The 22839-nt window shown below is 45.6% G+C and overlaps 1 long non-coding RNA gene across 6 annotated transcripts in view; it reads left to right on the top strand.

Moving 5' to 3' along the window:
• Nucleotides 1–22839, top strand: part of LOC142072937 (uncharacterized) — a 69412-nt gene that overhangs the window by 22462 nt on the left and 24111 nt on the right. For all 6 annotated transcript variants that reach the window (XR_012669548.1, XR_012669550.1, XR_012669552.1 and 3 more), the window contains exons 2-4: nucleotides 3042–3296; nucleotides 5582–5796; nucleotides 15697–15779. This is a non-coding gene — a long non-coding RNA (uncharacterized LOC142072937). The remainder of the gene's footprint in view (nucleotides 1–3041; nucleotides 3297–5581; nucleotides 5797–15696; nucleotides 15780–22839) is intronic.

Below are 22839 nucleotides of genomic sequence, written 5' to 3'. Positions count from 1 at the left end.
ATAGTCGTCTACTGGTTTGTTAAGATCTGCATGTGTTGTTCCTGCTGCTGCTACCGGCGATGGTGGCATGTCGTTTTCTCTCTGAGTCTAGGTATTGTTCAGGAGATCTTCATGGGCACAGTCTCCGGGGTCCATGCACCCCGTTCTGCAAAGAAACAGTGCGTATTCTAAACACATGATCATGATGAATTTAGATAGAGAGGAACGGGGGACGTTGTGTCAGTGAGTGGATTGTGTAACTCTCTTCTATCCCACCTGAGCTGTGGTATGGATACAGGCAGATTATTGATTTGTTATTTATGTACACTACAGGAACATTTAGGGGGTCCAGCTGAGATCAGGGCCCTGTTGTGCTGGGCGCTGTATATACACCTAGCAAGAGACTGTCCCTGCCCTGACATGCTAACAAAGAAACAGATAAAGGGTTGGAGGGGAAGGAGAAGCGCAGAGGGGTGAAATCGCTTGTCCAAGATCACAGAGCAGCATTGGTTTCTTGAGTCCCAGTCCAGTGTCCTGTTTACTGGACCATGCTGAATAACTAATGGGAGAAAATAGTCTTGAAAAAAATTACAGTAGCAAAAGAATCTCCCATTTGCCTCAAAGCCCTGGATCTTCCAATGCTGATAATTTAGGCCCTTAAATAGCTCTGCAACAACAAGACCTTCAGTTTTTTGTCAATATCTTTGCTTTTCCTCCCCAATGACCCCAATCACCAGCACTGCCAAGGCGTAGTTAGACTCTATGCTACTTTTCTCACATTCCGGTAAATAGGAATTAACCCCTCTCACCTCAACTCCCCCCACACCCCTACCATATTTTTGCCCCAAACTCATGTGAGTCTCCAGTAAGGGTTTCCGGGTTTCCCATCCTCAGCATTCCTAATCCCTAAAGTATTTGTGTGCAGATAGGAACTGTCTCCTCGCTAATCATCCTCCTCCTCCCACCATCTGATTGACTCAGTGATATCCCAATCCAGCATGTAAATCATTGAAGTCAATTTGAGGATGACTCAGGGGGCAGATTCAGGCTGATAACTGCTCTTTGCATATGAATGGCGTGGTGTTCAGCTATGCTGGGAAATGAAAGGATGGGAAGAGGCACAGACATAGCAAAACCAGAATTTACTAATCCAAACCTTCTCGAACCTTTGGGGTTTGGATACAATGGAGCCTTGGTCCAACCCCCCCCCCCTCCACTCCCCTGGCAACACACATACTCCAATTTGTAATTTAGGTTTGCAAAATAAAAACCTGACCCATTAGGGGGCCTTGGGATATTCTAAACTAAAATTTAGCCCAGCTTTGAAACTGCCCAGCTCTGAAAGACCCAGGTTGTTGAAATGGTGTGATATTGAAACATGATTTTTTAAAAGCTTTCCTGAGTATAGAAGAAACATATTCCAGTTAGCACGAAAACTTGCTAAAAAGCTCAGATGCAATATTTTTCTGGGGGATTTATCTGACCACAACACAAGCTTACTCCAATGAGTAAGTATTACTCCCAGAAATAACAGTGGCAGGGTCGGGCCCAATGTCCAGAAGAGCAGAGGGTTCCTCTGGGATTCCCCGTTCGCTACAAGAACTGACTTGCCTTTTCTTATATGCAGTGGTTGTAGCCTCTATCACCTTGTGTCTCTTGCATTTTCTTAGTGAGCTAGGAACTATTCCCTGCAGAAGCATTTCGTCTCCTAGGTCCATAGACTACAAGGTCCATAAATGCAAGTGAATTATGTTTGTAAATCAAGTGATTACAGGGCACAGACTGAGATTCCTTCCATTTCTAGTCTCCTCCATGTAACTAACATAAAGGAGATGGGTCAAAGGCAGATGTTTGAGGCAAACTGGTCATCTGCAAGTTCCCTTTTTCTCACAGAGCTGATTTCCAGACTTCAGCTTTTTTTTTTTTTTTTTTTTGAAGTGCAATAACAAAAGGCTACAGCCCTGTGGGCTGTTGTTGGCTCTATGGACCAGTGGAACCTCACAGCAACGGAGGAACTGGCCCTATGTGTTTTTTGAGGGGTGCTTTCTATAGCTCCTTTCTTGGTGAAACACTGAACCAAAGTTGTTATGCTGATGGAAATTTCACTCTGTGCTGCCCCCCCTTCCCCGCCAGGGTCAGATTCTCAGCTGGTGTAAATCAGGGTAGCCCCATTGACTTTGCAACATTGTGATCCCTCTCGGATGCCTGCAATTTGGTGTAGCTCCAGTGTCTTCATCCAATGTGTTGCGTGCACTCTCAGATGCTCCTACTAAGTTTCAGAAAGGCGCGAGGTTTGACCCCAGAAATCTGATGTCGATGTGCTGGAGAAGAGGCAGAACCTCTCCTTCAGAGACCCCACTGAATTCTGGGGGAGGAAGCTGCTGAGAAAACAGTTTTCACACAGTGGTATCCAAGGTAACACCTGATTGGAACACAGGAGAAAACTGATACATCAGAAACCACTGCTGGGTGTTGGTTGGTAGACACTGGCTTTTGCATGGCCATGACTGTACTGCAGAGGGTTTGCTTTGCTTTGCCTGATTTACGTGCTTAGTGTAGACTCCAGGGCAGGAAGCAATGTCCAGGAGTGAGGAGTGGTGGGAAGGGGAAGGGATATTGTTGCTTAGCCCCAGAAATGATTTTAAATTCTTTAGGACGGCCATCCGCCCTATCAAGGTCACTTGCTGCATTTAGGAGGGGTCGTCATCCCTGCCATGGACTGTAAACACTGCACTTAGGTGGTCCATTAGTAATAATAATGGTGACAGTGACTGAAATACAGGACCCCTCCACTCATTCACCCCTTTTTCCATCACTGTCCTTGTACTCGCTTCAGTTTGAGGTTTTAGCAATGAGGGTTTAAGCTGATATTACGCATTGGAGGCGGTGCAGGTCTTGTATGATGTCTTCATGGTGATATGACTGGTTTGGGGGACTCTTAATGGAGTCTGACATGCCTGTCACCATAAGGACATTTGTTTGGCTACGGCCCACATCAGTAGTATATGGAAATGTTGATGCCTCATTGGTCTGTCTGAAATGATTTGCCATTGTCTGTACAGCGCCTAGAAGACACATGACCACATCACAGAAGCCATCCCCACCACCAGACGTGGTCGCTACCAACCTACCACCCTTGCGAACACTATGAGCAGAGGGGCCAAGGTTTAATGGGCCATGAATTAACTTCATAGCCTTAGAGGTGTCCAAGGCACTGGGCTCTCCAACGCTGAGAAGATCTGCAGTTTCAGGAGAGACTCAGGCAAGCCTGGATGTGCCTGTAGTAGAAATGCAAGCATCAAACCATTAAATAATAGGTAAGATCTTGCTTGTTACAGATCTTGGATTTAATAATCACTACAGCTGGAAGATAAAAGCCACTTCCTTCTTGTTTTCCATCCTCTAATTAGGTGGGGATCAGGAAACACAGCCAGTAACATTTAAAAGTCCTCCATGTTAAGAAAAATGTTGCCCAGAACTTGTCATCTCAGTAAGTTAACTGCAGAGACCCAGCTCTGGGAGACAGCCTTGGACTCTGTGTTTTTTTGGTAGGTGATTCAGTAACAGATCAGCAGGTTAGGGTAATGCTGGTCACTGCCTCATTCTGTAGATTACAGTTGCCCCTCGGACCTATGCTTGCAGCAGCATCAGGTCAACTCAGTGAAGGTAGCAATGTAATACAAATGCACCCTGTTTTAGATGGCAGATTCTCTTTCCCTAGGAAACCGAGGTGCTAGTCTTCCTGGGTGCTAACGTGTCACCGTTGCTCTGTTTCCGGCCCCCTTTTTCAAACTACCTGGGTTTCTTATTTTTTTGGTAAGGCTTTTATTCAGATCTGGTGCCTGAAAGCTCCTTTCCTGGGGTGCTACCCAATGAACTGCATATAGTATCGGTGGAAGAGACAGTCTGTATTGCTTTGTTTATAAGAACATATTTCCAGTGATTGATGTTTGAGCTGCGGAAGTATGTTTGCAGTTAGACTTTAAAACATGAATCAAACAATGTTTGGAATATGTATGCTTCTCTGTCAAACATTTCTCTTAGCCTGGAGTCTGCACAAGCCTGTGTTTTTCCAGAGGTACCAATGCCTGCTTGGAAATATCAGGATGAAAAGCATTTATTCTATAGGACCATCTCCAAGGGTAATTGTCAGACTCCAGGTTGTGTGCTCGCCAATACACTGCATTCACTGAGAGCTTTCCTCAGCAGTATATCACAGGTAACACATGCTGATGCAGGAGGTGAGTGATAAGCAGCAGACAGATGTACAGCAGCATTATCCAGTACCACACATATGTCAGCTGCATTGTAACAAACCCAAGGGATAAAGCCAAGCACAGGAGTAATCCGTAAACTGCCCTGCAAACTGATGGTGCCCCAAACAGCCCAGTATGGCCATTCAAATTGTCACGAGTGCCTAGCATGGCTCCCTGGATGCCTAAATGTCGCGTTCAGTGCAGAGCTGGGGCCCCTAACTTGGACATTGACTCTCAAGTTGGATTTTTCTTAGTGCTATAAGATTGATGTAAAGAGAGATGATTCCTGGCAGGGGGACAAATCCTGGCATTTTACTCATCTGAGCAGTCCCACTGGCATCACTATACATCTTCAATCTGGGGGAGACGCATGATGACAATGTTTGCCCATACGTTACTGCCCTGAAAATAGACAGATGTCCATGGTAAGTGCCTAGAGAGTGAGACTGTTCCAGTGTCATCTGAGACGGCTATTCGTATTATTGTCAGGGGTGTTTTTTCTACATACTGCTCCTACAGGTAGCAAATCTGGCCCTTATGAGCTGGTGGTGACAGAGTCTCCTGGGTTTGCAGCTGTTTAAAACAAATGAATAATCAGAACACCCGCTGTTGCATTAGATGCGATTTATAAAGGCTCTAAATCGCCCAGCTTCAGGGAAGCTTCAGGCAACCACTAGCTCCCTAGGGTTAGAAACAAACGTCCTCTGAAGCATCTGGACAGGCCACTGGCAGAGGCAAGATGCTGAACTAGATGGAGCAGAGGAACGATCCAGACCAGTTTCAGAGTAACAGCCGTGTTAGTCTGTATTCACTCCAATGAAGTGAGCTGTAGCTCACCAAAGCTTATGCTCAAATAAATTGGTTAGTCTCTAAGGTGCCACAAGTCCTCCTTTTCTTTTTGATCCAGACCAGCAGTTCCTATGTTGTCTGTATAGTGCCCAGGGGACATGTGACCACATCGCAAAAGCCACCCCCACCACCATATGTGGTAGTTGCCAACTTGTCCCTTTTGCGAACACTGTGATTGGCTAGCCTAGGAGCTAAGGGACAGACTTATAAAGGTACATATGCAACTCACTTCCCATGATTTCAATGGGAATTAGGCACCTAAATACCTATACAAATCTGACTCTAAGGGCCTGATCGAAAGCCCATTGACTTCAGTGGACATTGGGTCAGACCTTTTGAAGTTATTGCAGTTTTCTAGCTGGAAAAAGAAAGCAGAGGAACAACTGCTCAGCACTAACCTCTGTTTCTTTAATGCAGTCACATGCAGAGAGACACACGCCGCTTTTCTCACTGTTCCTCTTCCAATTATTTCCCTCTTTTTTTCTTTCTCTCTCCAGGGTGCTTACTTTATGCTGCACCTTCTTAGGTGATTGGCTGGCTGGTTATGGTCTAGCAATCAGACTGTACCTTTTTCTGGAAGTCGAGCTATTTACTACTTTCCAGCAGCGTGAATGTTAAAAGCAAATATTTAAAACAGTCTCTTGGACACGTAGTGAACAATTTGATGAGCGGGCTGATACCTCTGAAGACGGGGAGAGCTGCTGACTCACAGGTGAGCTGCGTATTTTAAACTCTTTCCTGAAACAAGGTGCGGGAGGCTGACTCGTGAGCACTGTTCCCTCTAAGCTGTGCGCGCACAAACAGATCCTAAACCCCGCGCACACGGCGAAACGCCGTGCGCACAAATATTTGCACAGAAGCACAAAAATTTGCACAGAAGAGATTTTTTGCACACACGGCCTGTCAAAAATTAGAGGGAACATTGCTCGTGCGTTTGCTCTTCTTTGGGCAGTGGGGCATTTCAGAATGATCCTGGCCCCCCAAGGAAGCAGTGTGGCTTTGGCTCCCAGAGCAGAGCTGTTGCATTCAGAGGTGTCTCATCAAGCCACGTCCATCACTGGACATTCTTTTATACCACACTGCATAGCATCGAACTGTCCCCTGGGAAATCTGAAGAATGAGGGTTTATTGAAGCTGCACTTTCGGACCAACTCAGCTGTAGGTTTCCTTCCCCTTTAGATAACCCGATTGCCTGTGGAAGGAGCTAAGGAATGAGTTGGATGGTCAGTATCCAGCTGTTCAGGGGATTGAAAAAACTTTAAGGCCTTGATCCACCAAAGCACTTAAGCACAGGCGTAATCCCATTGGTATTGGCTTCAGGGAGATGACTCCTGTGCTTAAAGTTAAGTATGTGCTTTGCTGGATCAGGGCCTGAGTGATTTATACTTCCTGATGAATTCTTTTGTCATTTCACTCCTCTTGCCTCTCTGGCAATGCTTGTATCTATTGTCTACGTCCCTAATAGGCTGTCTTCTGCAATCCACAGGCTAGTCTGGGCAGCCTTCCAGCAGCTCACACATGGTCACACTGCCATTAGATGCACCGAGATGTTCCCAAGCTCAGGGGCTGGGGAAGAATCCAATTCAAATTGCTTTAAAGTGAGGCAGTCTGATGGCCCATTGGGAGTCACAGCAATGAAAAGGACCTAGGTTTGAATTTCATTCCCAGTCTCAGGCTGGCAGGGGTTGCAATAGAGCTGCAGAGGCCATGAGCTCAGCTCATAAATGAGAAGGGCTCCCTCAACTTGCTCAGTAATAAGACTGCTTAGAAAAATATAGCCCTTCCCATGCTCAAAGCACTGCATAATCAATCCTTGTAAAGCCCCTGCAGGCAGGGAAGTAAATATAATTGTCTCCATTGTACAGATGGGGAAAGTGAAGCAGAGAGAGAGAGATGTGAAGGGATTTGCTCAAGGTCATACAGTGAGTCAGTAGCAGAGGTTCGATTAGAACTCAGGATTTCCAGAGCCCAGAACCCACACTAGCAGAAAACCCTGCTCCAGCCAACTGGGAGCAGATAGATAGACTTTGAAATGGGAGAGCAAGCTCTGAAGGGATTTATCTACAGTGCGCACTTGAGGTGGGATATAGAGATATGTCTGTGCACAGCTAAGCACGTTGGTCCACAGAGATTAAATTATTTGAGGCTGCATTTTAAAATGCAGTGTCTCTGTTCTGGTGGGTGCAGGGATCATGGCTGTGCCTTCTCTGCAGAAGTTTAGCTCCTCTTGATGATTAAAAGAAGCAATCCAATCAATAAGTCTTTAACCAAGGACAAGTGACCCGTGGTTATTTGAAGAGAGGCTTGATTCTGTAAATGAGGTGTTTTTTAATTGAAAATGACATCAGAGCTCTCATTTGCATGTGCAGTTACTGCTACTGCATACACAGGAGGGGTGATTGCTCATGCAAATGGCAGGTTCTGAGTCTATCGAACTTACTGTTTGCATGAGTGATTACCCAAGCTTTCCTTTTGGCCACACAAATCAAGACATTTTGGGGTGCATTTGTGCATATAGTGGTTGGAAAATTAGGCAGTAACAGTCCATGAAAAGAAGGATGGTCTCATGGTTAAGATACTGGGCTGGGACTCAGGAAAGATCTGGATTGCATCCCTGGCTTTGACACTGACTTCTTGCGTGACCTTAGACATGTCACTGAGCACCTGATCCAAATCCTATTGAAGTCTATGCAAAGACTTCCACTGACGTTAATGGGTTTTGGATCAGGCCCTGTGTATCTCAGTTTCCCCGTCTCTACAATGGGAATATTAATCCTTCCCAACCTCGCAGGAGTGTTGTGACTATTGACTCATTAATGTTTTCTTGGTATTCAGGTACTACGTGCCTTTACATAAATAAATGAGCTTTCAAACCCAGAATTCAGGAGGGTGAAACATAAGCGTTCCGACACTGAGAAGCCACCTGTGGCTGTAGATCTAGGCAAGAAAGGCTGGAGATACCCTGCTGAAGGCTGTGGTTTGACTTTCTCCAATCCCTCTTGTCACAGCAGGGCTGCCTAGACTGTTTATTTTATTCTCCCAGAAATCCCAAGGACGCTGTTAGAAACATGAAGGGAAAAAACCCAAACCTGTGGTCCTTTAACCACTTCATCTAAGAGAATGCTGCTCTTTTGTGAAGTCTAGGTCACTGTGGCACATGGAAAATGCATCCATTTAGCAGTGCTATTTCTTTAACAGGTCTGCTTTCATTACCTTTTAGTGCAACCAAGATTTATTCACTTCCCAGGTATTTTTAAAAGTTTTTTCCCCTATAACAGGGCTGTTCCTGCTTAGGAGAGATTAGGAGATCCTATTTTGTGGCTTCTCTTGGATTCCCTTTCTAAGGCTCTAATGAACTATGGATGAGTGGGCGTAGTAATCCACTTTGTGCAGGAGCTCGTTAAAGTCACTGATTCCATTGTCATAACGAGCTACATATGGTCAGATTGCTTCCTTAAATCACTGATTACTGTAACATAGTAGGGCTTGATCATGCACCCAGAAGGTCAATGGGAGATTTGCTATTGACCTCAATGGGAGCCAGGCAGAGTCCTGCTTTCTCAGAATGGGATGCTAATAAGCAGCAATTTGAGCATTTCAGGCCAAAAAGTAACACAATTTCCTCTCATTTGCTTGTCTCGGCAATTGCTGCCCAGCACATGAGGCATGCTGTCTGAGTGCTATGGGAACTGGTTACAGAGTAGCAGCCATGTTAGTCTGTATTTGCAAAAAGAAAAGAGGACTTGTGGCACCTTAGAGACTAACAAATTTATTCGAGCATAAGCTTTCGTGAGCTGCAGCTCACTTCATTGGATGCATTCAGTGGAAAATACAGAGGGGAGATTTATATACACAGAGAACAGGAAACAATGGGTGTTACAAGAAAAGGAGTACTTGTGGCACCTTAGAGACTAACCAATTTATTTGAGCATGAGCTTTCGTGAGCCACAGCTCACTTCATCAGATGTGTACCGTGGAAACTGCAGCAGACTTTATATACACACAGAGAATATGAAACAATACCTCCTCCCACCCCACTGTCCTGCTGGTAATAGCTTATCTAAAGTGATCAACAGGTGGGCCATTTCAGCACAAATCCAGGTTTTCTCACCCTCCACCCCCCCACACAAATTCACTCTCCTGCTGGTGCTAGCCCATCCAAAGTGACAACTCTTTACATAATCAAGTCGGGCTATTTCCTGCATAGATCCAGGTTTTCTCACTTCCCCCCCACCCCCATACACACACAAACTCACTCTCCTGCTGGTAATAGCTCATCTAAACTGACCACTCTCCAAGTTTAAATCCAAGTTAAACCAGAATATCGGGGGGGGGGGGTAGGAAAAAACAAGAGGAAACAGGCTACCTTGCATAATGACTTAGCCACTCCCAGTCTCTATTTAAGCCTAAATTAATAGTATCCAATTTGCAAATGAATTCCAATTCAGCAGTTTCTCGCTGGAGTCTGGATTGGAAGTTTTTTTGTTTTAAGATAGCGACCTTCATGTCTGTGATTGCGTGACCAGAGAGATTGAAGTGTTCTCCGACTGGTTTATGAATGTTATAATTCTTGACATCTGATTTGTGTCCATTTATTCTTTTACGTAGAGACTGTCCAGTTTGACCAATGTACATGGCAGAGGGGCATTGCTGGCACATGATGGCATATATCACATTGGTGGATGTGCAGGTGAACGAGCCTCTGATAGTGTGGCTGATGTTATTAGGCCCTGTGATGGTGTCCCCTGAATAGATATGTGGGCACAATTGGCAACGGGCTTTGTTGCAAGGATAAGTTCCTGGGTTAGTGGTTCTGTTGTGTGGTATGTGGTTGTTGGTGAGTATTTGCTTCAGGTTGCGGGGCTGTCTGTAGGCAAGGACTGGCCTGTCACCCAAGACTTGTGAGAGTGTTGGGTCATCCTTTAGGATAGGTTGTAGATCCTTAATAATGCGTTGGAGGGGTTTTAGTTGGGGGCTGAAGGTGACCGCTAGTGGCGTTCTGTTATTTTCTTTGTTAGGCCTGTCCTGTAGTAGGTAACTTCTGGGAACTCTTCTGGCTCTATCAATCTGTTTCTTTACTTCTGCAGGTGGGTATTGTAGTTGTAAGAAAGCTTGACAGAGATCTTGTAGGTGTTTGTCTCTGTCTGAGGGGTTGGAGCAAATGCGGTTGTATCGCAGAGCTTGGCTGTAGACGATGGATCGTGTGGTGTGGTCAGGGTGAAAGCTGGAGGCATGCAGGTAGGAATAGCGGTCAGTAGGTTTCCGGTATAGGGTGGTGTTTATGTGGCCATTGTTTATTAGCACTGTAGTGTCCAGGAAGTGGATCTCTTGTGTGGACTGGACCAGGCTGAGGTTGGTGGTGGGATGGAAATTGTTGAAATCATGGTGGAATTCCTCAAGGGCTTCTTTTCCATGGGTCCAGATGATGAAGATGTCATCAATATAGCGCAAGTAGAGTAGGGGCTTTAGGGGACGAGAGCTGAGGAAGCGTTGTTCTAAATCAGCCATAAAAATGTTGGCATACTGTGGGGCCATGCGGGTACCCATAGCAGTGCCGCTGATCTGAAGGTATACATTGTCCCCAAATGTGAATACACACTGTAAGGAGAGTGATCAGGTAAGGTGAGCCATTACCAGTAGGAGAGAAAAAAAAACCCTTGTCAACTGTAGGAAATGGCCCACCTTGATTATCACTACAAAAGGATTTTTTCTCTCTCCTGCTGGTAATAGTTCACCCCACCTGATCACTCTCCTTACAGTTTTCAGAGTAGCAGCAGTGTTAGTCTGTATTCGCAAAAAGAAAAGGAGGACTTGTGGCACCTTAGAGACTAAGAAATTTAACTTCATGAAAAAACTCGTACCGATACAGACAGACATCATCTTCCTTTCCAAATGCAAACAGATGGACATCGTACCAAAAGGACTGAAGGTAAAAAATCCATTACAATCTACATACCACACAGACTATGCTGACAGCTTGTGCCACACGCTCTCAAAGAAACTGCGGAATCATCTGATCAACATCCTCTACAGCAAACAGGGAAAGATTAAGAATGAGCTCTCAAAACTGGACACTCATAAAAAAACAACCTTCCACACAAACTTCCTCGTGGCTGGACTTTACAAAAACTAGACAAGCCATTTACAACACACACTTTGCTTCTCTACAAAAGAAAAAGGACACTAAACTATCTAAACTACTACATGCCACAAGGGGCCACAGCAATTGTTCCCTTAACCCACCCAGCAATATTGTTAATCTATCCAGCTATACTCTTAGCCCAGCAGAAGAATCTGTCCTATCTTGGGGCCTCTCCTTCTGCCCCTCCACCCCCACGAACATGATACAGTTCTGTGGTGACCTAGAATCCTATTTTTGACATCTCCGACTCAAGGAATATTTCCAACACACCTCTGAACAACATACTAATCCACAGAGACCTTCCTGTCAACACTACAAAAAGAAGGATTCTGGGTGGACTCCTCCTGAAGGTCGAAACAACAGACTGGACTTCTACATAGAGTGCTTCCGCCGACGTGCACGGGCTGAAATTGTGGAAAAGCAGCATCACTTGCCCCATAAAATCAGCTGTGCAAAACACAATGCCATCCACAGTCTCAGAAACAACTCTGACATCATAATCAAAAAGGCTGACAAAGGAGGTGCTGTCGTCATCATGAATAGGTCAGAATATGAACAAGAGGCTGCTCGGCAGCTTTCCAACACCACTTGCTACAAGCCATTAGCCTCTGATCCCTCTGAGGGTTACCAAAAGAAACTACACCATTTGCTCAAGAAACTCCCTGAAAAAGCACAAGAACAAATCCGCACAGACACACCCCTGGAACCCTGACCAGGGGTGTTCTATCTGCTACCCAAGATCCATAAACCTGGAAATCCTGGACACCCCATCATCTCAGGCATTGGCACCCTGACAGCAGGATTGTCTGGCTATGTAGACTCCCTCCTCACGCCCTACGCTACCAGCACTCCCAGCTATCTTCGAGACACCACTGACTTCCTGAGGAAACTACAATCCATCGGTGATCTTCCTGAAAACACCATCCTAGCCACTATGGATGTAGATTTCAGAATAACAGCCGTGTTAGTCTGTATTCGCAAAAAGAAAAGGAGTACTTGTGGCACCGTAGAGACTAACCAATTTATTTGAGCATGAGCTTTCGTGAGCTACAGCTCACTTCATCGGATGCATAATGTCTGCTGCAGTTTCCACGGTATGCATTCGATGAAGTGAGCTGTAGCTCACGAAAGCTCATGCTCAAATAAATTGGTTAGTCTCTAAGGTGCCACAAGTCCTCCTTTTCTTTTTATGGATGTAGAAGCTCTCTACACCAACATTCCACACAAAGATGGACTACAAGCCATCAAGAACACTATCCCCGATAATGTCACGCCTAACCTGGTGCCTGAACTTTGTGACTTTGTCCTCACCCATAACTATTTCACATTTGGGGACAATGTATACCTTCAGATCAGCGGCACTGCCATGGGTACCCACATGGCCCCACAGGATGCCAACATTTTTATGGCTGACTTAGAACAACGCTTCCTCAGCTCTTGTCCCCTAATGCCCCTACTCTTCTTGCGCTATATTGATGACATCTTCATCATCTGGATGCATGGAAAAGAAGCCCTTGAGGAATTCCACCATGATTTCAACAATTTCCATCCCACCATCAACCTCAGCCTGGACCAGTCCACACAAGAGATCCACTTCCTGGACACTACGGTGCTAATAAGCGATGGTCACATAAACACCACCCTATATCGGAAACCTACTGACCGCTATTCCTACCTACATGCCTCCAGCTTTCATCCAGACCACACCACACGATCCATTGTCTACAGCCAACCTCTGCGATACAACCGCATTTGCTCCAACCCGTCAGACAGAGACAAACACCTACAAGATCTCTATCAAGCATTCTTACAACTACAATACCCACCTGCTGAAATGAAGAAACAGATTGACAGAGCCAGAAGAGTACCCAGAAGTCACCTACTACAGGATAGGCCCAACAAAATAAAATAACAGAACGCCACTAGCCATCACCTTCAGCCCCCAACTAAAACCTCTCCAATACATCATCAAGGATCTACAACCTATCCTGAAGGACGACCCATCACTCTCACAGATCTTGGGAGACAGGCCAGTCCTTGCTTACAGACAGCCCCCCAACCTAAAGCAAATACTCATCAGCAACCACATATCTCACAACAGAACCACTAACCCAGGAACCTATCCTTGCAACAAAGCCCATTGCCAACTGTGTCCACCTATCTATTCAGGGGACACCATCATAGGGCCTAATCACATCAGCCACACTATCAGAGGCTCGTTCGCCTGCACATCTACCAATGTGATATATGCCATCATGTGCCAGCAATGCCCCTCTGCCATGTACATTGGTCAAACTGGATAGTCTCTACGTAAAAGAATAAATGGACACAAATCAGATGTCAAGAATTATAACATTCATAAACCAGTCAGAGAACACTTCAATCTCTTTGGTCACTCAATTACAGACCTAAAAGTCACAATATTACAACAAAAAGACTTCAAAAACAGACTCCAACGAGAGACTGCTGAATTGGAATTAATTTGCAAACTGGATACAATTAACTTAGACTTGAATAGAGACTGGGAGTGGATGGGTCATTACACAAAGTAAAACTATTTCCCCATGTTTATTCCCCCCCCCCCTCCCCACACACACACACACTGTTCCTCAGATGTTCTTGTCAACTGCTGGAAATGGCCCACCTTGATTATCACTACAAAAGGTTTTCTTCCCCTGCCCCCCCCCCCCGCCGCCCCCCGCTCTCCTGCTGGTATTAGCTCATCTTAAGTGATCACTCTCCTTACTTTATGCATCTGATGAAGTGAGCTGTAGCTCACGAAAGCTTATGCTCAAATAAATTGGTTAGTCTCTAAGGTGCCACAAGTCCTCCTTTTCTTTTTGCGAATACAGACTAACACGGCTGCTACTCTGAAACCACTCCTTACAGTGTGTATGATAACACCCATTGTTTCATGTTCTCTGTGTATATAAATCTCCCCACTGTATTTTCCACCGCATGCATCCAATGAAGTGAGCTGCAGCTCACGAAAGCTTATGCTCAAATAAATTGGTTAGTCTCTAAGGTGCCACAAGTCCCCCTTTTCTTTTTGGGAACTGGTTAAGCACTGGTTGCTAAGGAATTATCCAGTGAATTTAGCCCTTTAAAATATATATATATATATATATATATATATGTATGTAGGTGAATCATTCACAAACTGATCCTCCTGCGAACGTTTCCGTTGTTCACAGAGATTTGCCAAGAAGTTTGTGCAAACCAATTTCAGCCTGTGGCATGTTCCCAAGCTGGTCACTTCAACAGTTTACTGTTCAGCTCAGTCACACTGGTGGGAGAGTGGGTACAAGATGGTGCTGGTTGCTGCCTGCATTTTAAGCTCCAGGTCACGCAGACCTGCTGTGAGCGGAGTCGGACGCTGCCCTGCTTAAAACCTTAGCCTCTGCCTGGAGCCCAACCTTTGCTATTCTTTATTAATTGGGTAACAAATGGCACCCAGAGGCCCCAGCCAAGACTGTGACCCTATTGTGCAGGGTACTGTGTGTGCAGAGAATGAGAGTTAGTCCCTGCTCTGCAGAGCTTACAGGCTACACAGACAAAGTCTGGGCGACGAAACTGAGGCACAGAGAATTACAGTGATTGGCTCATGATGACACAGTCATGAGCGACAGAGCCAGAAATGGAAACCCCAGTTTCCTGAGTCCGTGTCTCGTGCTCTATGCGCTAGGCCACACCACCACTGTGAGACCATCGTACCTCTCCTATGCTAGCATTCCCACTGGTGGAGCTGACCCAGGGGGAGCAACAATGGGAAATTTGGGATCTTGTGCAAAGCCCTGATCCTGCACTGGAGTCAATAGGTCCCTGCATGAGCTCCAGGAGCTGGGTGCAGGATTAGGCCCAAGACACTTAACCTCTCTGCACATGGGTGTGCCCGAAGGCTTTGATTCTTGCAATGAGAAGTGCTCTAGAAGTGCAAAAATATTGTTTGTGTGCTTACTACTTGAAAAGTCAGCTGCCAGCACTTATGAAACAGGCCCTGACTCCCACCAAATCATCAGCGCACAGAGAAAATAGCTTAACTTCTACACCCCTGCCCCCGCACAGCCATGAGCGTGCTCATTTCTATCCACAATTCATTCATTATCGAAAAACAGCAGCCGCAGCAAGCCGTTCAGTTAATTCCAGAGGTAAGAAAGGCCATTTCTGCAGCCAGCTCCAGCCACAAACACACACAGAGAAATGTGTCTTTGTCTAGGGAAGCTTCAGAGAATGAAATTCCCTTTGGGGATAGAATTGTGTTGGTAAGATTTCAACCTCCCTCACCCCAAATCTGGACAATAACAGCTTCTGTCGAAGGGAATCATTCCCCTAAGGTACCAGCTGAGTCTGGAGTATTGTACTTTAGTACAGTAATTAGCATTCTGCTGCTGATAAGGATGCTGACCTAAGCCACTTTCTGCTATGGACAGGCCAGTGAACTGAGTGTGCATTACCTTCTGCTTCTAACAGGGCTCCCAGCTGCATCGTAATAGAAAGAAATGTAAACAACTGGAGATCTGTTGCTGAGGGAGCAGGAGACCGGGCAGTGGATGGTAGGTGACACAATAACATACAGTTGGTGGTAGGCCTGATTCTGCTATTGGAGTAAATGGGAGCTTTGCCTTTGACTTAAATGGGTACAGGATCAGACTGTAAATTAAGAACATAAGAATGGCCATACTGGGTCAGACCAAAGGTCCATCCAGCCCAGTATCCTGTCTGCCGACAGTGGCCAAAGCCAGGAGCCCCAGAGGGAAGGAACAGAACGGGGAATCATCAAGTGATCCATCCCCTGTTGCCCATTGCTGGCTTCTGGCAAACAGAGGCTCGGGACACCACCCCTGCCCATCCTGGCTAACAGCCATGGGTGGACCTATCCTCCATGAATTTATCTAGTTCTTTTTGAACCCTGTCATAGTCTTGGCCTTCACAACATCCTCTGGCAAGGAGTTCCACAGGTTGAATGTGCGTTGTGTGAAAAAAAATACTTCCTTTTGTTTGTTTTAAACCTGCTGCCTATTAATTTCATATGGGAAATGAAATTCCTAGTTCTTGTGTTATGAGAAGGAGTAAATAACACTCCCTTATTTACTTTCTCCACACCAGTCATGATTTTATAGACCTCTGTCATGTCAGCCCTTAGTCATCTCTTTTACAAGCTGAAAAGTCCCAGTCTTATTAATCTCTCCTCCTCGCTCTCAATTTACTAGCTGTTTTCTGCTAGCAGCTCACATTCCAATCTGATTTAGGAGCGGGATGAAGCGAGTTTCGCTCATCTCAGCCTCATCTGCTGCACCAAAACCAGCCTCGACACTGACTCAGCAGCAGGCCTGGATCGAGGTGCGTTGCTAGAGCTGGGTTAGGGGAGCCCATGCGCTGTTCGACTCCAGCCAGCACGCAGAGGTCTTAACTTTCAGAACCACCACATTCACCTAAACACATTCAAAGAAACGACCCAACATCTTCTTTACCCTGTCCCAGCTGCTGGTTTGCCAAAACCAGTTGCCTGCCTTCTGCTCCATAGTGCTTTGCACCGTAGCAAACTGTGCAGTTGTCCCCAATCCCTTCAGCAGTTGCAAAGGTTTTAATATTAGTGTAGCCTGGGGTTATAGGAGGAGAGAGTTGCTGCAGAGAACTGCAAGGAAATAATTCCAAAAGGGACTGCTGATGCTCTGATTAACCCATGAGAGCAGAGGAAAATAATTGCTTGCGGGTCAATGCAGTCCATCTGTAGGGGATTTTCTAAATAATAGGGGCCTAGAACATGGTTTTTAAGTTTCCAAATATTTTAAACAACTTAAAACATTTATTAGAGCTGCAGCCTTGTCAGAAATCATTTTTGGCTATTAGCGTAGTAAAATAAAGGGATTTAAAGCGTCTCAGATTGCCATTTTAACAGAGTTCAGATGACCTACGGTCCCCAGAATGATTGATGCACCAGAATAGTGTAATAAGGTCACGCCCCCACTGAGAGCATGAGAATCTGGCCCTTTAAATGCACTGAGCTTTGCTGTATTTTTGTCATATTGTTTAAAAAAAAATCATCTCAGGCCACCAAAACTCAGAAAATTGACTTAAAAATCATGAGATTTAAGAAAATTAATAATAAATTACTTTAAAAAAAATGAAAGTGGAGGTTTTCTCATAATCACATGAGTCCAGGAGCTGGGGCTTTAGGAAAAACATCAAATACCGGGGAGTTATGATAAAATCAGGAGCGTTGGCAATACTGTCATTTAGAAAGCTAAATGGCAAACTGGAATGGTCTCCCTGGAATAGAAAACTTCACAGGCATCTTGAAAACACACACACACACACACACACACACACAAACACTCTCGCTCACTCGCTTGCTCTCATTAAAAACAATGTTATTAAAGCGATGCTATAACCCCTGCAAACCTACGTCCTAACAATTTCCCAATGGGGTGAAACTCTTGTCGTTTGTTGTGGCTTTGCCACGCCATCCTCCTTGGAGGAATCCTGAGAAGAAAGCAGCAGTAAAGAGACCATTTAAGGGCCTCATCCTGATCAACGCCGCTGAGCATCAAGTTCCTGCACTGGGTGGCTTTCGACGCCAATGGGAGCTGCTGGTGCTCAGCGCCACTCAGGATCAGCCCCTGAGCCTGTGACTGTGAGATATCCTATCTGGTAATTAGGGTGGGGGGAATACCTTCCTACACCCTTATCAGGCCGTACATTTAATCTTTCTCTTAAGAGGCACCCACTTAATTACTCCCTTTTCCAGTTGTATTGTTTAAACCCGGCTTTGAAAGAGCGATTGCTACTGTGATCATTATCAAGTTCTCTCCCCACTGCCTGCTCACCCCCTCCCCCTCCTTTCCTAATCACCAGGCTGGTGCCAGGGCTTCCTTCGCTAGCCTGCCAAGGGATCTGGTAGGAGCCAGCCATTGGGCCGCCGTGCTCGGCGTCCCCCGTTCCTCAGCCTTCCCCTGTCGTTCCCACTCCAGAGCTCCATCCCTGAGAAAAAACAGACCCCCCGGCCCTGTTCTCCAAAGCTAACTGCTGTCACACTGACCTCCACCCCGCCTCCCCGGCTAGAGGGAAACACTGTGCTCAGCCAGAGGGAGCAGGAGCGGGCGCAAAGGAGGCCATTCCAGTATAGCTGTGGCTGCCTCCTCCCTGCCCGTCTTGCTGGGGCTTGCAGCGTTATGGTTAGCGCCAACAGGCCGGTTAAGCCAATGCCTCTGTAAGGGACGAGGCATGTGACATTGGCCAAGCCGATGTCACGCTGCTGACATGTCCCAGCGTCCCGCAGGCAGACACAGCCGGGGCTGGCCGTGCCCCTGAAAGCACTGGCATTTAGTGAAGCCCAAAGGCGCTGCCAGCAGCTGAGTGGGAGGAGCCGTGTACATTGGGATTTGGCTGAGTTACAATCAGCTATTTCGGGAAGTCCTGTCGTTTTCTAGACAGCCCTTCAAAACAAAACAGAGCCAGAGTCCGAGCTCCTTTACACCAGGTCAATGCGGAGTAGCTGTATGCACTGTGGTGGAAGTACTCTGGAGTTAGACCTATGGAACCGTGCAACCAGAATCTGGTCCAAAGCATTTAAAATATGCTTCACGGCTTGTTCAAGTGCTGAGCCTTCCTTAAGTGGGCAGGCGTTTTAAACACAGAGCTTCCATTGGGCTTAATCAGAATGGCCCAGGCCTTTCCACCCTCTATTTATAGGAGAGAGTCTTTAATTTTGCTTCAACAGACTGGTTACTAGTTGTTAAAAACATAATAGTAACTAGTCATATATTACCTCATTTGCTCAGCCGCAATATATTTTAACAATTAGTTGCTAATGGGGTGGTTGGAAATTGTCACTTTTTTTAATGGAAAAATGTTGATTTTTTTTCTGCAGAATGAAATGCTTTCCATTTTCCCCAACCAAAACCAAATTTTTCAGTTGCAACTGCCAAAACAACAGCAGCAACAAACTGATTTGCAATGAGAAATAAAAATGTTTCAAGGCAAGTCGGTGCTCTCCATAACCATTTTAATTTAGTCAAAAGGGTGATTTGCCATCAAAATTGATGGAAAACTTTTGACCAGCCCTAGTTGCTATTTCGTTGACATACCTAAGCTTTCACAAAATGTCGCGCTATCATTAGTTCATAGATTCATATATTTTTAGGACCACGAGGGACTACTGTGAGCATGTAGTCTGAACTCCTGTATAATACGGGCCAGAGAATTGTACCTAATAATTCTTGCATCAAGTCCAATAACTTGTGGGGGAGCTAGAGTGTATCTTCGAGAAAGAGCCATCCAATCTTACGTCAAGTGATAGAGAATTTACCACATCCCTTTGTGAGTTGTGCCAGTGGTTAATAACCTTTATCGTTAAAAATGTGTGTAATTTCCTATTTGAATTTTACTGACTTCAACTGCTGGCCTCTGGATCTTGTTATTCCTTTTTCTGCTACAGTAAAGTGCCCTCTGGCATGAGAGACATTCTCCTATGTGGAGGCACTTGTAGACTATGATCAAGTTCCCTCTTAACCTTCTCTTTGATTAAGCCAAATAGCCTGAGTTCCTTGGTTCCAACAGTGGCCACAGAGTTTGTTACTATAAATATCAGCGTGACTTTTAGAAAACATTCAGCTTCGGCATTGTTCTTCTAAATGTTTTCCCGTTTTTGTTTTTTGTCACCACTAGTTTTGATTGGCCAGGCAAATCACATAGTGGTTTTTGTTGCTGTTTTTCAAACTAGAAAATTTCCAATTTCAGCGATCCATCCAGAATTTCAATAAACAAACAAACAAAATCAACCCATTGCAAAACACAGCAGAGTGGAAAAAACACTTCTGAATTCCTAGGAGTCGTTTTCTATTTTTCCATGAGCTGTAGTGACACCCCTGCTGCCAGGAGCTTTGGAAAAAACAGAAAGACTCAAGCCTGAAGAGATACAGTCATGCCTCTTTAATTACACTTCACTGATACTTTATAACTGAATACAACTGGGGCTAAAGACAGTTACAGACGCTTGCTGACAAGCACGGTGCTGTGCAGGAAGAGAGTCTGTCTCACCAAAGCAGAGCTCAGCAAACCGCAAGCAGAAGCTCAGCTACAGTATGTGGTAAATCAGTGGGTGACACCATTCTGAGTGAATTTCATAAGCGAAGGGAAAGCAGAGGTATTGTCATCAGCAGTAACAATCAACGCCAAACCATGGCACTCTGTGCACACGCTGTACCGTGCAAGGGACTAGGGATACACTAAGGCATGTAATTAGCAATGATCCCCCAGAAGCATAGAACAGGCATCAATTCCTTCGAACAAGGAACAGTCAGATCAACAGATAGTACCTGTGGTGAACACGGCAAGGCTCTTAAAATGTTCTGAGTTGGGACACTGTCTGAACAAACCATTTGGGTTCTTGATTCTTGAAGTCAGTGGGGTTACCCATGCAAGTAAGGACCACTTACCTAAGGGATTGCAAGCCCCAGACCCTTTTTATATACCCTCAGTGTGCTGGCTGTCCACACCTATCCAAGAACGATACAAAAGACAAGTACTCTGGCCCTATGGCTTTTGAGTTAGCTGTGTATGAAAAAACGTGGCAGAGCTTTTGTCTGGTAGGCCCAGGAGCTGATGGCTCTGTGGTTTGTTTTTCCCCAGCCTCAGATAGCTCAAAAATGGTTGATTAGATTTTGATCAAAATTTTTTAAAAAATCGCTTTACAGCTGAGGTGAAAAAAAGGCCATATCGGTCCAAAAGGAACGTTTCGGAGAAAGTGATAGATGATTGAAAGTTGGGATTCTCATTAAAGCTGTCAGCTTTAACCCTCACGATAATGTGGAGTAAACTGAAATAAATAGCCGAGAGGAACATTTTCACATATTGTTTGTGTTTATGACCATAGCGCCTAGGGGCCCTGGCTATGCAGCTGAAGGCCCCCATGGTGCTAGAAACTGTAAAGACACAGAAAAGACATCTACGTCAATCACTTTGTAAATGACTTTGGAGCTGAAGTCCTACGGCCTTGGAGTACACTTAGGTTCCTAAGCACCCGAATTGCTTTTTAAAATGGCTCCGAAATCACTTAGGCCCTTCTGAAAATGTTTCCCTGCCACTTAGCTGTGACTCTGCCATGCAGGAATAATGTGGCCTTCTCAAAGTCACGGCCAAAAACATGAGTAGCTCCCCCAACACCACCAAATAGTCTGCCTGTAACAGACCAAATGAATCCCTGGTGTAATCCCAGTGGGTTATGGGAGAGAGGAATTTGCATTCCATTCTGGGCTGTGTGAACGGAAGTTGAGTGGCGTAGGCCCGTGTGCTAGTGTGGCGAAGTCTTGTGATGGGGTTGGGTTCATGCTTGGAGTCTGGTATTGTGTTGGGTGCGGCTGCTGAGCATAAGCACCCAAGGCCAGCCATCCTGGGTCAGAGCGATGGTCCAGCTCGCCCAGTATCCTGTCTTCCGACAGTTGCCTTAATTTATAATCTCTTTGCTCCCCACTGTTTGTGCTGTGAGGAAATACACTGGTACAACTTTAACTCTCAAGTTTTTTGAGTGGGAATTGGATATTATACAGGCCAATGTAATGATTCTCTCTACCTGTATGTCTATTCAGCGGGGTGACATGCAGCATTATCACACGTCTGAACTTCACACCTAGCATCGCTACACACCTGTGCGTTTTTTTGTTTGTCCATGAGCAATATATGCCATTGGCATTTTAGTTTTGGCTAATGTCCTTTCACTGCTTATTATATAAATAATATAAATAATTCATCCTCTGACTTCAAACATGCCACTTCAGATGTATGGCAGGAGATTACAGAGTTTGTTAAAGCTCAGGTCTTCAATCATCTAGGCATCTTAGAGGCTGTTCACTAAAATAGAGATCAATGCTTCAATTTTATGGGAGGCCTGTCCCATGTGACCAGACCCAAATCCCTTATTTTATGGCTTGCTTATGCATTCCTGGTGAAAAATGGTTTACATTTTGGGCCCCGGGAGCTCTCCTAAATCAGCTGCCAGGTTTTTGCAGCTGGTAGTAGAGGGGAGCGCTGTCATCGGGCTGCCCGGAGGTGAACAAACGAGCCGAGATGTATGCAAGTGACGGCCTTAGCAGGGGTGCTGAGCATGCTCCCCCGGGGCATGGAGCTGCTACCGTGCTGAGCCGAAAGCGCTGTGGTTCCACGAAGGGGATTGCTGTCTGACTTACAGGGTATTGCCAGGCCCTTCCACCCCAAGCCATCACTCAACCTCCTGCGCATCAGAGAGCGGCACTAGTGAAGGCCAGAAAGGGATGACTCTGAGCAGCGTTACTGGCTGCAGGCTGTTTATCACCCCTGCTGCTGCTTACCTTGCACCAGTGACTCCCTGACAGCAGCTTTTTGGGCTTCTGATCGAGACAGATGAAAGAGTTAAGGAATGGCGGAGAAGCACAAAAGGACAGCAAGGTAGGAAGGCAACTAGGATAACCCCATCGCTACTAATATTGCTCCTAGTGTTCATTCCTAATGGTTCTGTTGCAGAGATGGATCTGGACCTAAACTAGAACTGTGGCTTCAACTCCCACCAAGCTTTGGAGAGGTTCGGATACTGATCCTGACCTCATGCCTCTCTCTACCAAAGGCTCAACTCAAATGCTG

The sequence above is a fragment of the Caretta caretta genome, chromosome 8 (genome assembly GCF_965140235.1).
Source record: "Caretta caretta isolate rCarCar2 chromosome 8, rCarCar1.hap1, whole genome shotgun sequence".
In the NCBI taxonomy this organism is placed as follows: Eukaryota; Metazoa; Chordata; order Testudines; family Cheloniidae; genus Caretta; species Caretta caretta.
This window is presented reverse-complemented; position numbering and strand designations above follow the sequence as displayed.